Source organism: Dermacentor silvarum, chromosome 5 (assembly GCF_013339745.2).
Source record: "Dermacentor silvarum isolate Dsil-2018 chromosome 5, BIME_Dsil_1.4, whole genome shotgun sequence".
Classification (NCBI taxonomy): Eukaryota; Metazoa; Arthropoda; class Arachnida; order Ixodida; family Ixodidae; genus Dermacentor; species Dermacentor silvarum.
In genome coordinates this window covers 57,238,774-57,252,133 of record NC_051158.1, presented here as the reverse complement: position 1 = coordinate 57,252,133, position 13,360 = coordinate 57,238,774, and positions in this window count along the sequence as shown.

Genomic DNA, 13,360 nt, shown 5'->3' with positions numbered 1-13,360 from the left:
AAAATTACCAACAGGCTGAAATCACTTTTGGATGATGAATTGATAACACCGTCAGAATTCAAATTTCTTAAACCAAGCAACAAAGCTGCAGGACGCTTCTACCTCCTTCCGAAAATTCATAAAATTCCACCCACTGAACTTCACACCCCTAATATCCCAGGGCGTCCGATAGTATCGAACAACAACACCCCGACAGAAAGCCTCTCCACATTTCTTAACCACTTCCTTGGTGACTTTCCGAAAACACTTGCGTCATTTGTACAAGATACCCCCCATCTACTCAGAATTATAGAGGACATTAATACAAAAGGCACACTACCGCAAAACATAATTCTCGCAACACTAGACGTCACGGCCCTGTACACCAACATTCCAATCCCTGATGGTTTAAACTCGATAAAAGAAACGCTGTCCAAACAGAATGCACAACACTCTATTGAAGTATACTTGTCTCTTCTTGAACTAGTTATGACATATAATTACTTCGAATTTGAGGAAAATTACTATCTACAAATACATGGGACAAGTATGGGCACACCTTTTGCACCAACCTACGCCAACATATTTATGGGTACTCTAGAAACGGATTTCCTATCTCGTTGCACGCACAAGCCCCACACATACCTACGATACATAGACGATATATTCATAATATGGGAACATGGTCAGGAAAGTTTAGATAAATTTGTAACTTTCCTAAATTCTTTTCACACAACAATAAAATTCACATCGGAATCTTCAAATGAACGCATAAACTTTCTGGACACAACAATATATATTGATAATGGGACACTAAAGACAACGCTGTATAGAAAACCTTTTGATAAACAACAGTACCTAGACTATACAAGCCACCATCCCAGACATTGCAAACAAGGTATCTTTAAAGGCCAAGCCACACGACTTTGTCGCATTTGCGTTGAAAACCATGACTACATAGACAGACTCGATCACCTTCCGGAAACCCTATCAAGCAGGAACTACCCGAACACTGCCCTTCAGAAAGCCTACACCGCTGCAACCAAGCTTGATCGAGCCAAGGTCCTCAAACCCCGCCCTAAGATCACAAGGACAACAACGCCTCTTCTTACTACTAAATTCTCAAACGCACTCCCCAACGTGAACAATATCCTCAGGAAATACCACCCAATTCTCACCAGCAACCAGAAACTTAATAAGATCTTTCCCGACCCGCCCAGAGTAGCCTACAGACGGAACAGTAATTTCAAGGACATTCTTGTACACGCCAAACTAAGGACAAAGACGAAGCCAACATCCGGTCCCTGTGGCCGCTCAAGGTGTTCCACATGCAAACATATTCAATCTACTACTACAGTAAAAAGTACAGCGTCAGATTACATTCACAAGGTAACTGCGAATTTCACCTGCACGTCAAGCAACGTAGTCTACTGTCTAGAATGTGCCACTTGTAACAAGCAATACATAGGTGAGACTGGACAAGAAATGCACACGAGACTCAACGGCCATCGCGCAGATACAAAACACAATTTACCTAAAGCAGTAGCCAGCCACTTCAATGAGCACGGCCATATATTTGATGAAGCAAGACTCTATATACTACAAACAAATTTTCGTTCACCTCGCGAGAGAAAATATACAGAATCATACCTCATACACAAGTTTAAATGCCTGCACCCCACGGGGATGAATTTATCGCGTGGCAACTTAGAATCGCTAAAAGCAGTAACATAAACCTTAAATTGTTATACCATTAACAAACGCGCAAAACAAGTTAAACCTCCAGCTAATCTCGATGCTCAACCTCACCTATTCTTCCATTTCCAGTTCTTCACTGCATCTCCCCTACCACTCAATTTATTATCCTCCTCCATGCTTTTACTCATTGATAAACCATACGAACGCTTTTCCAGGTACACCTGTCCCCTCAGTGTTCATGTTTCAAATTATATTTCTTCCGCTGTCACTCACCTGTTCCGGTTTTTTTCCCCTCAACCTCACCTATTCTTCCATTTCCAGTTCTTCCCTGCATCTCCCCTACCACTCAATTGATTATCGTCGTCCATGCTTTTACGCATTGATCAACCATACGAGCGCTTTTCCAGGTACACCTGTCTCCCCCCCAGGTTTAAATTTCTAATTATATTTTTTCTACACTGTCACCCTCCTGCGCCGGCTTTTTTTTCTCAAACGCGCGTTTTCTTTTTTTTTCTTTTTTTGTTTTTTTTTTCTCCACACGAGATCCACACCGAGACAGTCCAAAATCCCAGACGCCAGGATACCTCTTTCGGCGCCTTGACCACACAAGGTCTCGCCAATTCTGTATACCGCCGCGACGACGCCTAGGGCGAACTAGTGAGGCTACCGTCCCTTGACGGACCAAGCTGCTCCCTGTCAACCACAAGATTACCCGATTCCTTGATGCTACGCTACTCAAGTCATGCTTTCAACTCGTATTGTGACCTGGGACCCCAAACGCACGCCGACCACGACTCCTCCGAACGCTCACTCGCCTCTCGCTCCCCCAACCCCTTCTGACGGTGTTTTTTTTTGTTTTTTTATATAATTTTTTTGCCACTTTCTCGCTCTCCCGCTCTTGTCCCCTCGTCTTAGAAACCGCGCCTAGCCAGTCAAGCGCCGGCGCTCATTTTCTTTTCAGTTTCTCCCTTTACAGACAGCCACAGCGGACATCGACGTGACGTCACTCCACTAACCCTTTAAAACTAACCCGCCGAGGATGACGAGGCCGCCTTTGACGAAAATAGGTCCTCCTATCGAAACGTTGGCCAGCCTTTCTGAGGCACCTTATCCCTGTTTATAATCCTTATTCCTCATTTGGAATGTTTTGTTTCACAGAATACAGGTCTTAGCGGTACTCTTCAATTACTATATACATGAAAAAAAAAACACTATACATTTGACGAACAGCACTCATATGGCCAAAGCCTTGGTGGTGGTTTATATGAAACGCTTGAAAACAGTGCAGCTTAGCGAAGGAGAAAACCGCTACAAAAGTTAGTGACAAATTGTTCACACCTGACCATTCACTGGCTCACAACACAACCACCTGAGGTTGAATATTATGGCGCAAGGGCGCCTTTGGCCAGAGAGTCCTATTCCACATATTAGTTTTACTTGCAGAAGGTGGGGTTAAAGACCCACTTTCCAAGCATTTCACCCCAGAGAAGCTGAGCCCCAGGCCAAGGCAAAGCTTGTACCTGTTGCATCATCGATGGGTACCTGGCGGCACAGGGGATAGAACTCCACACCTCCCGCATGCGAGGCGGCTGCTTAAACTACTAGGCCAGAGCTTTGGTAACAGAACCTGCTGAACACTTGGTAATGTTCTGAGTGAACGCATGTTTTGGACAATTCAGTGACAAGTAAATTGAGCACGAGTAATGTACCCTTTCAAATACTTTTACGTGAAAGGGACCTGGATTTTTGATAGATAGATAAATAAATAACTTTCAAATACTTTTACGTGAAAGAGACCTGGATTTTTGAAAGATAGACAGAACTTTAACTTATTGAAGACCGAGGGAGGAGAGCCGACTTTTACCCCGACCACCCTGCGGACCGCTCCCACGTTTGGACAGGCAGGGAGTACCTGCCCGCGGCATCGTGGGACCCTTGGATTGGGACCTGGATAGATAAAAAAAATTGTTGCCCCTTCCACTCCGTGAAGATGGATGCAAAGCTAAGCTTGTCTCTTTGTAAACCTAACCACCCCCTTTGCCATCAACATTATGTTTACTGGAGTGTGCCCATGGGATTAACGAGATGTGCATTGTGTGGATGCTGGTGACATCAATGAAGAAAAGCTGGCAGTGAAACACGTTTATTGAACATCAGAATATTCACCGGTCAATTTTGTGAAAGTGGGCAGAGTAGCCTTGTGATCACTGCGGTACACTGCAAGGGGTTCGGTCATCACGCGTCGCGCACAAATGAAAGCGCGGGAAACAGTCTCAGCAATGAGGTCATGAATGGGAACAGCCTTCGGCCAGCAAGTGAAATGGTTGACCGTGGTGAGTATATAACGGTAGCCTTGAGACACGGGTAGAGGGCCCACAATGTCGAGATGAACATGGTCGAAAGGATGCCCGGGTGGAAGGAAGGCATGGGAAGGCATGTTGGTATGACGGGAGACATTTGTCGTCTGGCAGGGCAGGCACATGCGCGTCCAAGCATGCACATCAGTGTTATTTCCGGGCCAGACATAGCGCTGGGTCAGAAGGCGCTGAGTAGCTCGAATGCCTGGGTGATATATGTCGTGGAGAGAGTGAAAAACAGTGCGACGTAATGAAGCCAGGACAAAGGGGCGGGGAAGGTCTGCTGAGACATCGCACCACAAGGGCTCAGGCAATCATGGATGTAGCCATCGTGCAGTGTAGTTGAGACGTGGCAGCGAGCACAGCCAAGCAGCAGCAGTGAGGGCGCCTGGGGAGCGTGCGTCAGCCATCGTGTAGTGGAGGTGAGACGTGGCAGCGGGCACAGAGGAGCAGCAGCAGTGAGGCGCGTGTGTCATCCATCGTGTAGTCGTGGTGAGAAATGGCAACGGGCACAGCCAAGCAGCAGCAGTGAGGGCGCCTGGGGAGCGTGCGACAGCCATTGTGTAGTGGAGTTGAGACGTGGCAGCGGGCACAGCCAAGCAGCAGCAGTGAGGGTGCCTCGGGAGCGTGTGTCATCCATCGTGTAGTCGAGGTGAGAAGTGGCATTGGGCACAGCCAAGCAGAAGCAGTGAGGGCGCCTAGGGAGCGTGCGTCAGCCATTCTGTAGTGGAGTTGAGACGTAGCATCGGGCACAGCCAAGCAGCAGCAGTGAGGGTGCCTGGGGAGCGTGCGTCAGTCCACTTGTAGTCGAGGGGAGACGTGGCAGGGAGCACAGTCAAGCAGCAGGAGTGAGGGAACCTGGGGAGCGTGCGTCAGCCATCGTGTAGTGGAGTTGAGACGTGGCATCGGGCACAGCAAAGCAGCAGCAGTGAGGGTGCCTGGGGAGCGTGTGTCATCCATTGTGTAGTCGAGGGGAGACGTGGCAGCGAGCACAGCCAAGCAGCAGGAGTGAGGTCGCCTGGGGAGCGTGCGTCAGCCATCGTGTAGTGGAGTGCAGACGTGGCAACCGGCACAGCAAAGCAGCAGCAGTGAGGGCGCCTGGTGAGCGTGTGTCATCGATCGTTTAGTCGAGGGGATACGTGGCAGCGAGCACAGCAAAGCAGCAGCAGTGAGGGCGCCTGGTGAGCGTGTGTCATCCATCGTGTAGTCGAGGAGGGACGTGGCAGCGAGCAGTCAAGCAGCAGCAGTGAGGGCGCCTGGCGAGCGTGCGTCAGCCATCGTGTAGTCGAGGGGAGACGTGGCAGCGAACACAGTCAAGCAGCAGCAGTGAGGGTGCCTGGGGAGCGTGCGTCAGTCCTCTTGTAGTCGAGGTGAGACGTGGCAGCGAGCACAGTCAAGCAGCAGCAGTGAGGGCGCCTGGTGAGCGTGTGTCATCCATCATGTAGTCGAAGTGAGTGGTGGCAACGGGCACAGCCAAGTAGCAGCAGTGAGGGTGCCTGGGGAGCGTGTGTCATCCATCGTGTAGTCGAGGTGAGAAGTGGCCACCGGCACAGCAAAGCAGCAGCAGTGAGGGCGCCTGGTGAGCGTGTGTCATCCATCGTGTAGTCGAGGGGAGACGTGGCAGCGAGCACAGTCAAGCAGCAGGAGTGAGGGCGCCTGGTGAGCGTGCGTCAGCCATCGTGTAGTGCAGTGCTGACGTGGCAACCGGCACAGCAAAGCAGCAGCAGTGAGGGTGCCTGGGGAGCGTGTGTCATCCATCGTGTAGTCGAGGTGAGAAGTGGCAACCGGCACAGCAAAGCAGCAGCAGTGAGGGCGCCTGGCGAGCGTGCGTCAGCCATTGTGTAGTCGAGGGGAGACGTGGCAGCGAGCACAGTCAAGCAGCAGCAGTGAGGGCGCCTGGGGAGCGTGCGTCAGTCCTCTTGCAGTCGAAGTGAGACGTGGCAGCGAGCACAGTCAAGCAGCAGCAGTGAGGGCGCCTGTGGAGCGTGCGTCAGTCCTCTTGTAGTCGAGGTGAGACGTGGCAGCGACCACAGTCAAGCAGCAGGAGTGAGGGCGCCTGGGGAGCGTGCGTCGGTCATCGTGTAGTGGAGTTCAGACGTGGCAACCGGCGCAGCAACGCAGCAGCAGTGAGGGCGCCTGGTGAGCGTGTGTCATCCATCGTGTAGTCGAGGTGAGTAGTGGCAATGGGCACAGCCAAGCAGCAGCAGTGAGGGTGCCTGGGGAGCGTGTGTCATCCATCGTGTAGTCGAGGTGAGAAGTGGCAACCGGCACAGCAAAGCAGCAGCAGTGAGGGCGCCTGGTGAGCGTGTGTCATCCATCGTGTAGTCGAGGGGAGACGGGGCAGCGAGCACAGTCAAGCAGCAGGAGTGAGGGCGCCTGGGGAGCGTGCGTCAGTCATCGTGTAGTCGAGGGGAGACGTGGCAGCGAGCACAGTCAAGCAGCAGCAGTGAGGGCGCCTGTGGAGCGTGCGTCATTCCTCTTGTAGTCGAGGTGAGACGTGGCAGCGACCACAGTCAAGCAGCAGGAGTGAGGGCGCCTGGGGAGCGTGCGTCAGCCATCGTGTAGTGCAGTTCTGACGTGGAAACCGGCACAGCAAAGCAGCAGCAGTGAGGGCGCTTGGTGAGCGTGTGTCATCCATCGGTTAGTCGAGGGGAGACGTGGCAGTGAGCACAGCAAAGCAGCAGCAGTGAGGTCGCCTGGGGAGCGTGCGTCAGTCATCGTGTAGTCGAGGGGAGACGTGGCAGCGAGCACAGTCAAGCAGCAGCAGTGAGGGCGCCTGTGGAGCGTGCGTCATTCCTCTTGTAGTCGAGGTGAGACGTGGCAGCGACCACAGTCAAGCAGCAGGAGTGAGGGCGCCTGGGGAGCGTGCGTCAGCCATCGTGTAGTGGAGTTCAGACGTGGCAACCGGCACAGCAACGCAGCAGCAGTGAGGGCGCCTGGTGAGCGTGTGTCATCCATCGTGTAGTGGAGGTGAGTAGTGGCAACGGGCACAGCCAAGCAGCAGCAGTGAGGGTGCCTGGGGAGCGTGTGTCATTCATCGTGTAGTCGAGGTGAGAAGTGGCAACGGGCACTGCCAAGCAGCAACAGTGAGGGCGCCTGGGGAGCATCCGTCAGCCATCGTGTAGTGGAGTTGAGACGTGGCAGCGGGCACAGCCAAGCAGCAGTAGTGAGGGTGCCTGAAGAGCGTGCGTCAGTCCTCTTATAGTCTAGGTGAGACGTGGCAGCGGGCACAGTCAAGCCCAACACTGCGGTGTTCCTCATAGTCCGCATGTTGCTTCATCAAGCGCCACAATTTAAAATAAAGGCCTAATTGCACTTGGCTTCACCCAGTGCACCATGTGATGCACTGCAATTTGTTCGTTAAGGGCAATAGGCTTGAGGAGGCGTTCAGACGGCTACCCAATCTTGACTTCGCTGCTTTAAGCTGGTACGATTTCATTCGTTACCCTGGAAAAGGCTCAACGCCTGAAAGCTCCGATTCAGACGTGCTGTTATCCCTTCCCAGGTTGAGGATGATTGGATACATCTGGTCACTAAAGCCACGCATCTCCCAGAAGTGTGTTTCGAGGCCCTTCACATGCTGCACAGCCTTGGCCCACTTCTCTGGTGTGGCTTTTTGCACTTCAGCAAGGAGAAGGTTGTATACATCCTTGGTCTTGAATGTGGTGTTCATACTGCAACTCCATCCCTAATCTGTGGCGAAATGAGTTCTATAGCGTTAAACTCAAAGTAATTTGGAGGGAACACAGCCAGCACTTTCAGCAGCAGCATCAACCCTGTACTTGATAAACTCGGTCTTGACGGTGGCCACAGTCTCAAGCAGCTGCACACAGTGTCCCGGCATGGCACGGGATCGCCTTCGAGGCTACCCAGTCGTGAATCTCGGCCTTCCGCCATGACTGCGGAAGGATTTCCTTCACGCGCCTGGAGTGGTACGACGCATTGTCCATGACAATGACGCTTCGCTGGGGCAGCCTATCGACAACCGAGCTGAACCATGTCTCCACATAGTTGCCGTCCATTTCCTCGTGGTAGTCACCTGCTTTCTTTGTCATGAACACATCTAGGCAACCATCAACAAATCCGTCCTCACTACCAACATGAGTCACTATCAGCCGCTGTCCATTTCCCGACGGCTGCTTAAGCCCCGTTGTCAAGCCGCGCAAGTACGCATCGCTTGACGACTTGACTGTCTTGTGAGCCCAGACTTTACTTACTGTGTGGCCAGCAGTGACCCACGTTCCATCAAGATAGAATATCTTGCGCTCTTCTTCCCTGTACTGAGCAATATCTTAAATATACTTGTGCTCGCACCGCAACAATACTTCGCGCTCGATGAGCAAGGAGTTCCTCCCATGTTTCTCGCTCTTGAAGCCGATGTCCAGGAGGAGGCGGCGCATGGTTCACGGCTGAAAGGTCGACATATCTTCTGTGTTAGCGGACGCTATTTCCGCAGCGATCTCTTGCATTGTGGAGATCTCGTTGCGGCGAAAAAAGCCGTGAACGCACTTTCTTAGTGCGGTCAGTGTGAAGCTATCATAAGTAGTGCAGGTGCCTCTTGCCACCTTCACTTCTAGGCCGCTTCCGTGGAGGCGTTCGTAGCTCTCCGTCCATATGGAAATTTTTAGATCTGAGAAGCACTGCCAAGAACATATGTTCTTGGCAGTGCTTCTCAGATCTAAAGATTTCCGTAAGCTTACACTGGTCAGTTCGCTCACCCTCTCGCATATCTGCGTGATCGCTACATCCTGTTGCTCTTGTCATGGCTTCATGTACACATTCAGCAAGATTTGCTGAACGGCACTGTAAAGGCATTGCCACTTGTGTTTCTCTTCAACAACTGACTCGGGGTCGTCGGAGTTGCCTGGCACGCCTGAGGTACACCTGATGACGGCGCAGTGGATGAAGGCGAACTCCATGACGCAGGAACGGCAGATGCGTTATCGTGCTCAGCCAGAAACGCTTCTCCAGGAGAGACGTCCATGTTGGAAACTGCAGTCTGACTGGAGTGTGTCTAAGCTCCAATTCGTTTTGTGCAGACAAATTCTTCGATAACATTGTAACCGATAATAATAATTATTGGATACAAACGTTTATTGTAAAACGTTACAGTATTTGCAACTTTGTACTAAACTGTGACAAATTGTGGCTTTTGCTTTTTGTGAAGATGTGTGCCGCGCGCCGGGTTTTTACGTGGCAAGCGTTTTATTTGACTTCAATAAAAATTTGGGTTTTCACCGTTCTACTATAATGGATGAGTGAAAACGTATAAAATTACGCGCTTATGCTTTTATTTTCGTAGTTTCCGTCTTATTTCGGTAAGAGGAAAAATTTGAAGTACGAACTATTGGCAGCCTCGCGGAGGAACCGTGACTGGCTATTATGAGGGCGTGGGCGGGGCTTCACTGCAGACTAAAGTTGTATCCGACTATACGCTGATTTTATAGGCTGACGGTACGAGGAGATAAAGTATTCTTGGAATGTTTCCAAGTTTGCAGAGTATTAACTTAGTTTTTTAGTGCTGCTGTGGATTAGGTAGTGCCGAGTAAGTGGCTCTAAGTACTGGCTCTCCTTGCACTGATTTGATTGCGGTATTCAAAGTACATGTATTTAAGCCAGTTTTCCGTTCCGTTGTACATGGTAAGGTTGTAGTACGGAATTTTATAAGTGCATTAGGACAAGTGTTTATATTGTTAGAATTAAAAATGAGTCTTACTGCCTTTCTTCGGACGTAATAAATTGTTCTTTAAAACTCAATGCGCTGTATTGGAGCTAGAAACTTGCTTGTGGGCCACAAAGGAGCTTTCAGTGCTCGCTTGAATTCATATTTTGTAAGAAAAGTCACCGCAGGTGATATTTACGCCTAAGAGCTAGGTGCTGTACGCATGAATAAAATTTGTTATTGAGATTATGGGACCGCCCATAATAATAAGTGGCTGGCAACCTAGATGTGTTCAGATGAGGTAGAATTGCTAAAACTATTTATTGTTGCCAATTTCCACACTGGTTTCCTTTTTTTCAGAAGAGAAAGTCTGCGTATTATGGACAACTGCTGAAAATATCGAGAACTCTGAAGGAAAATGTGTTGGTCTACATCAGTCATGTCAACGAGATATGCTAGATCTAACGGAACAGTTTAATAATTGCAAAGATTATGATGCTTCGGAAAAATACGCAGATGACAAAGCCAATGAGGAATTGTTAAATGAGCGTATTGGCGCTTCTAAACCGTAGTACATATTTGTGTTGGGCTGACTTTCTGGTCTAAAGCTGTATATTCGTTTGCGAGCACCAGCCTGAATTGGTCTGCGTTTGCCATTACTAAGTCTAGGTTGGACTGTTCTTGACTACCTTTACTCTTTCTCTCCTAAATTTGAGATAAATGCTGAATCCCACTAGCCTATGGTCACTGCACTTTACCCTACCTCTTGCATCTTGTTCTATGCTGGCATTGGTAGAAATTATGAAACCTATTTTATTTATTGTTTCTCTACTAGGCCTACTAGGTACACTTCCTGTTGCTACGCTTCCTGAAGTAACCATTCATTATTCGGAGCCTATTACTTTCCGCGAATTCTACCAACATATCACCTCTAGTGTTCCTAGAATCGATGCTGTAATTGCCAATTGCTTGCTCACCAGCCTGCTTTTCCCTAACTTTTGCATTGAAGTCGCCCATGACCACAGTATACTGAGTTTTCACTGTTCTTACCTCTAATTCAACATCTCCATAAAACTGTTCTAGTTCTTCATCATCGTGACTGGAGGTTGGGGCGTATAGGCTTGTACTGCCTTCATTCTATATCTCCTATGCAGCTTGATTACGACAACTGCTATCCTCACAATAAAGCTATCGAATTCGTCAATGTTGCCCGCTATGTCCGTAAGGACTAGAAACCCTGCCCCGAATTTTGTCTTACCTCGAAGACCTCTGCAGCAGAGGACGTAACCGTTAGTCAGCATGGTATGATCCTCACCAGTTCTTCTAATCTCACTAAGGACAATTATATCCCAAGCAATACCTGGTAATTCGTCAAACAGTCCGGCCAAGATAGCCTCTATCGAGAGGGTGCGCGTGTTGAACGTTGTAAGGTTCAGTTTCCAGTGGCAGCCTGTCCGGACCCAGATATTCTTAGCACCCTTGGCCGCGTCGCCGGTCTGACCGCTGCCTTGGTCCGGTGATCCAGCAGCCGCTGGGGACTGAGAGCCATGGGTATATTGCAGGAGTCATGAGGGAGGTAGTGGCCGAATGCTGCACCAGGCATGTCAATTCTTTTTCTGGTGAGGGAGTTCCTTTGTTTAAGCTTTGTTGAAGATAGGTAGATAGATAGGGTCAAAACACTTGATGTTGGTAACTAATTAAAATCACTACATTATGCGCCGTAAAATATATTGAGTAGCTGTGGTGCGGAGCCTAGCCTGACCTTAGTATTTCCTCAGCAAATATTATAGATAAAGTATGTGAGAATCTGTCTTATAACCCAAAGAAAGTTTCTGCAAAGAATGATTGATACGTTTTGATAGCGTCATGTTATTTTAAAAGAACTGCGCTTTAATACTCATTATCAGTGGAAAATCGAGGAATTTGATTATATTAAAAGCATCCTAAAAGAAATTACTGGTAAACGGTTATTAAAGTTTGAAGATGTATCAATATGACACTGAAAGCAATTTTATTCCAAGTTTCTTTAAGATAATAAACCACACACACAAAATTTTTGCCTTTGGTGGGTATTTGATACTCTAAAAACCTCCCTCATTGAGCAGGTTCTGTTGTCTAAGGCTGACCTTTACAAACGATAGGGGTCCCCTTGTAGAAACTAGGGGCCCTGGGTAACGGCAAAGTTTGAGGTGATTATTTCAATGTCAGTATCGAATAAAACAAAGAAGTGAAAATAAACTTCCACAGAACCTATCTCACGAATAATATTGAATGGAAATTTGACTACTTCCAAGCAATGTAGCGACACGCCGTAACGCCACCAGCCAAATGCGTCACGTGCGAGGCGTGTGTACAGCCTGGCTTTCCTCTCGCACTTCCCACTGGGGACGGCCTGCCATCTATCACTGCCGCCGGAAATATATTCAATCACTCTTGTCTGAAGAGACACAAAATTGTCTTAATATATTATCGCGATAGCAATGATATGGACACTCCAAGCGCATTCCTGCCGTCCCCGTCACCGTGAGGTTACGTATAAAGTCCAACGGCCACAAACTCGTCGCTGGGCGCCGTTAGGGTGTATGTGCGAGTGAAAGCACGTGAGGGACGCGCGCTTTCACGGAGAGCGAACGCAGGCCGAGAGCAAATACGACGTCTCTAGTCGTGCGAAAGGCCGTGGGGGGACAGGGGACGGAGGGAGGGGAGGCGACGTTTAGCTGTGGCACTAAATGTGTATCTTGCGCCTGGGCGCAAGGGGAACTGGCAACTCAATCTCCTACGCGAAAGGAGGAAAGCGGGAAGGCAGCGCGGGAGGGAGGGTGCTCGGCTTCTACTCTGCCGGGAATCGCGTAATTGTACTTTGCGCGGCTGAGGACTGTCGCGCGCACCGTATCTTGAAAGGGATCTCCACACGGCTCTGACCTTTGTATGCGCTGTATTTTCGCCCCTCAGTTTCCGTTGAAGCAATAGACCACACGAACCTTCGGTCACTGCTCCAACCACGCTTGCTCACGCCCGCATTTTGACAGTGCTTATCTACGGTCATCGAGTGAGATCGATTCATGTTTGCTTCAGCGCGCTGAAACTGTAGCGCCCACCGACGCCGCAGCGCGGAGCGCTTTGTTCGGCGCTCTCAGCCGGTGCCTTGGCGCCGGCTATCAAAGAAAGAAAAAAATAAAGAAGCGCAGCGCGTGCTCGAAGCGCAAGCTCGGCACGCGCAGTGTCGTTCTAAAAGCCAGCCACGCTGGTCGTCGCAGCCCCGTCGCTCGGCTCGCCGCCTTCGCCTTCTGAGTAGGGGACGACGGCACGGCTCGTACAGCCACCGTCACGTCTATCCTACATTGGTGACCCGGGAGAACGCGCGTTCCACCGAGCGACACGCTGCCATGGCTCACTGGCCGGAGCCGCAGTTCGACCCACCACTGCCTTCATTCTGGTCCAGCTACGTCGGCGCATAGTTCGCTCAGTTCGAGGCGGCTCTGGAGCTTAACCACATCTAGATCCAGGAGTTCAAGCACGCGGTACTCCTCGACGTCCTGCCGCTTGCTCTCCAGCTCCACCTCGGCGTTCCATTGCCTGGCCCGCGCCCGTACGACGAACTGCGGCAGCGCGTGCTCGACTTCTTCGGTGCTGTCTACCACCCTCTTCCAGAGGTAGACCGCGC